Consider the following 5,231-nt stretch of genomic DNA (forward strand, 5'->3'; position numbering starts at 1 on the left):
TAGCAATCTTCCATGGAAAAACCTTAGTGGTTTGCCAACATATTTTTACTTCCACTTGCATTCATATTGAATATATAGTACGAAGAAGTATTGCCATAGTGAATATTTTTGAATGCGGTTTTCCGAGTCCAAATTATGAAGAATGGTTGGAGAAGCTTACCTTTTTTGTCTGGAGGAAATATTATCAAATTCTTACCTAAAACCAAATTGAGACAAAAATGCAATTTAAAATAAAATAAATTAATTTAAAAAACAAGGCTAACCTGTGTGAGTTGGGAGGTTATAAATGGTTTGTTATATGGTAGTGAAATTGTTGTGGATAATCTTATATAAGAATAATTAAATATTAATGATTTTAAAATTTAGAAAAAGAATAACTAAACTTAAGCTTAGTAAGCTTATTAATAATAAATATGACTCTGTCGGGATTGTCTGGTCTTAGGCGGTTTCTCCAGCCTGATATCTCTTTACAGAAGGCCCACGACAAGGCGTATTCATTAGTAGGTAAGAAAGGAAGGCCGTGCCAGGGGATGAGCCCTGGACACTGACTAGGTAAAGGAGTTCTAGGTGAAAGAGTATGAGGCAGAGTAACAGTTCTAGTTGCCGAGATGAAGCGGACGGACCAGTAAGCTGATAAGGCTAGTGAAGCTCTAGTTGCCGAGATGAACCGGACGGACTAGAGCCGGGATATTACATTGGTTTCCGAGATGAAGTGGACGGACTAAGATTGCTGGAGAAAGGGATAGAAAATAGGCCATAGTCTAAGGTGAGCATAATAAAAACCTACTCTTGAGAGAATAGGCTAGCAATGAACTTCTCTATCTCAAGTAGAGTGTAAGCCACTAGTGCTATTTCTAGATCTGGGAATAGGCTTGATTATCGAATCAATCCCGGTGACAATTGAAGGCCTCATGTGATCGGTTATCACTGAGGATTCACTCTTTTAACTCTACTTGAGATAGTTCCGTAGAATCTTATTGCTCAATCTCTTTTCATTTTATAATTAACATTCTTACATATTACATATTAACATATATACATTTATACAAGAGATCGTATTTTTATAATGATAAACTTATATACAATTATACAGCTGCTTAGGCGCTTGTAGTGCTGGCCCCTGGCGGGTTATAGCGGCACTTGGTGCTCGCTGACTGTTACAACTCTCTAATAATTGACTTTTTAAATAGGCTTTTAACTTATAATAAAGGAAATGACCTGGGCAGAATAGCCTGCGAAAGTAACTTTTAAATTAATGAGAGGAAGAAATTGTGACTGAAGGTATGTTATATTATTGGTGAATAATGTGGTTGTTATAAGTGTTAAAAATGAATTCATAATATAAGCTGTTAAATATTTAGATGTCCTTGAGGATGGCTAAAATGGCCGAAACGTTGGACTGGTGAAAAATAAAAAGTATAGAGACAAAAAAGGATACAAATTTTTGATTTATTTAATAAATGTACACTATTATTTTATTTTTTTAACGAATTCTAAAACAGTTCTTTTCCGTATCATAAAGTACTTTTTTTGCAGATACACAGAGTATGTCCTTCTTCTTCTTAATCCTTTGAGGATGTGTGGAACATTCTTCCAGTGGAGGTGTTACCTGAACTGAGAGCCTCAGTGAAAGACTTTTCTCTTGCCAGGTAGAATATGCGCGGGGAAAACATTAAACAGAACGAATATATAATGAATTTATACATATAAACAAAATGAAAGAATTATAAAGCAAATTAATCTTACGCATTAATAAAAAGGAAAAACGACTTAATACTTTACAAACACAAACTAATTTTATAATAAAAAAACAAAAGTAAAATGTCTTCAATGTGCCTTGAGCAAATGTTTATATATAATCTCACCAGATGACTGCTGAGAGTTCTGGAAGCAGGCAGAATAGGGGCCCCTGTGTGAGAGAAGTGGCTTGGCCAACATTCTACCACGGTCTTACCATGGAGTCTGCGAAGCTGCGGGGAAGATCGCACCCCTTTTGTTTACAATCACAGGTTTTCTTTTATTAAACAAATGCCTTATAATTAAAATAAATCTATTTCACAAATTGACTAAGCTAATAAAATTATAACATTTTTATTCAAAGTTGCTTCAACAGGAGGAATTAGCTAAAGAATTATAGACGTCACTTCTGTCGAACTGAAAAAAACTGACTTTTAGGTGGATAGTCCAGTTGGCAGTCAAAAAATAGATCAAAATAGAAGAAAAGAAAACTATTTACTGTCAACCAACGTTTCGTTCCACTTTGCAGCACTGACGAAGCCCTGTAAAATGGGACGAAACGTTGTCGAACAATAAATAGCTTTATTTTACTATTTTCATACTCTTATTATAGAGGATTATATCAAAAAACTGTTCATGAAGTTCCACTCCCAGTTGCCGACAGTTAAAGGAGCAGTGAGCTACACAACCTGGGAAACCCAACCTCAACCTGAAGACTGAAGCCCAGACTGCTGCAGGACATTCTTTTATAAATTTTTAATAAATATAAAATTAATCCATAGCTACACTACTTCTATTTACTTATTATTATTATTTTTTTTTAAATGTATTTATTTTATTTTTCTCTTTTCTTCTCTCTTCCCTTTTTCAAATTAACTTGTTTCTTCTTACTATCAGAAGACAATTGTTTGTTTTATTTAAGTGTACCAATATCATTATTTTTGGTTATTAATTTTACTTTCCTCTTTTATTAAGAAGCATTATTCTTATCTATTTATTTTTTTTCTTTTAATAAGAACATTTTATATAGTTAGGGGCTTCATTTTTACGACTATACCCCCTCATAATCAGCTGTTAAAAAATGTATATAATATAAGTTATATCAACCATGTAAGACCCACCAGGCCGATCTGGTATAAAAATAAAATAAAATAAAAAATACTTTTATTCGCCACCACCCGAACTATCCTCCAAAAATCTACTTCTTACGGTCAACTCTCTTCTTTCAATATGGAAACAATTTAAATTTTTCAGGACAAGCAAAAGAAAAATAACTCGAATTTGATTTAATTGAATGACCTGTAATTTCGGTTATATTCTTCTATAAAAGTAGTTTATAGACATTGCGGGTTACTATTCCAACTTTCAAGGTATTTCAATTAATAAAATATTTAATACCATCCTGACAGTAACCAGTATCATGTAAATATGTCGTTGTTCTTCTGACATAAAAAATCTTACATTTCGGGCATACTAAGGAAAACAATTAAAAATGTGATGAAAAGGATTATTTGACCAAAAATTAACAAAATAGTATGAAAAGTATAACAGATTTAACAAAATAAATATGTTTTCTTTATAAAAATCTTTAAAAACATGGTATTAAAAGAATTTAAGACTGTTGCAACAAGGTTTGTAGAAGAAGGGAATCATGTTACTTATCATTAGGCTAATTCAGTCTTTTAACTTGTTATCTGGAAGAGAAATCTTCCTGCTGTAAGATTATAAAACATAAAAAACGATCGAATCAATTCGTAATTCGTAATACAAACATGTGGAGAATCTACCCATTGATTTAACTCCAATAACATTTCTAGAGGAGAAGATCCATCTTATTTTCAGACGCCTAGGAGGATTATTAGGTACTGAAGGAGAAGCCAAGTTAGAAACAATTGGATTTGGGTGGTTGGGAAGTTTTCCATGGAAGGAATGGTATGTGGGTTTGGCCAAATCGGCAACATACGGGACATTGAGGTCATGATGGATGACTTGATTTGTGACAAAGTAAGGAGCGTTAAGGATTTTACGAAGGATTTTGGACTGTAAGGTTTGGATCCGGGAGGAATTTGATGGTTTAGTGAATAGTCATAATAGTCATGTAGATCAGTCTTTTGTAATGGATTGGCAGTTTGGACCGTTTGTCTAGTAAATGTTGTAATAGTCGAAATCGACGAGCAGTTTCTTGTCTTTTTAGTCTTGTATGAGGATTCCATGTCAGTCGTTTGTCGAGATGTAACGAATCTGTTCGACAGGAATAAGTGGGATATTATTAAAGGATACTGTTGGTAATAAGAGGTCATTGGTTTACGCCAAAGGATAAATGTGATTTGGTGGGATTTATTGGAATTAATTTTTATCCTCCAATTTTGGCACCAAATAATAAATTAATAATAAATAATAAATAAGTTTTGTGTTGTAAAATGATAAAAAGAACACTTAAGTCTATGTAACCCTAATACAAGTTCAAAGCTTGCCATAAACAGTTGTTTATGTCTATGAGTAGATATCTTTCCAGACAAAGTGTAGCACAATTTGTTTTTTAAAAACAATTGAGAATTGTGTCGTTATTTCACCGATTAAGCATGCAGGTTATAACGACTGATCTTTCTTCCCATGGAGAAGTTTGTAAATACAATTATATCGCTTTCCAATCAACAAGGAAAAGGCACTTTTGAGCCCATCAATCCAATTTAGTCAATAACACAAAAAATTTTAATTGAATTATTATTCTGGAGCGGCGCTAAAACTATGATCAATTCCACACAGAAAAGCAGAAAGTTTGTTTTGTGTTTTTTTTTTAAGTTTCATTTTTTGTTTAACAAGAAGCGATCTCTCATAAACTATACAAGATAATCAATTGCCCCATCTGAAGGTAGATATAACTTCTTTTATTAGTTTCTTATTTGGATATTATATACCATAAACGTAATCAAGATGAAGCCATGCAAAGTGGGGCGAAACGTCAGTTACAAATATTATACTTATTTCCCAAGATAAAAAATCATGTTTCATGTACGTCTTATTTGCATTAAATAAAGTAAAATAAATTAATCCTGACAAAAACACACAAAAGGGCAAAAAATACAAAAAAAACGTTGGTTAACAATACGTAGTTTTCTTTTACCATTTTGATAGCTTTATTGACCGTCATCTGGACTATCTTCCTCCAATATCTTCTAATAAATTTCTAATAGACTTAGAAATCATTCTAATATAATGACTTACAATGTTTGTATCTTGTTAAACCCTTGATAAAGCCCTCTAATATTGGATGAAACGTCGTTTACTAATACTAATTATTAAATTATACTAATTTCCTAGGTTAAAAAAAATTATGAAAATAAGTTTCATTAATAATAGATTAATCGTGGCAAAACAAAAAAAGAGACAAAATAAAACATTTTATTATGAGATTATTATAATGTTGGGATCGGTAGATAAAATTTTAAAAATTAACTCCTCCGGGCCGGATTTGAACCAGCGACCTATGGATA

Source organism: Halyomorpha halys, unplaced genomic scaffold, assembly GCF_000696795.3.
Source record: "Halyomorpha halys isolate HHAL.00 unplaced genomic scaffold, Hhal_1.1 Scaffold615.1, whole genome shotgun sequence".
NCBI classification, from domain to species: domain Eukaryota; kingdom Metazoa; phylum Arthropoda; class Insecta; order Hemiptera; family Pentatomidae; genus Halyomorpha; species Halyomorpha halys.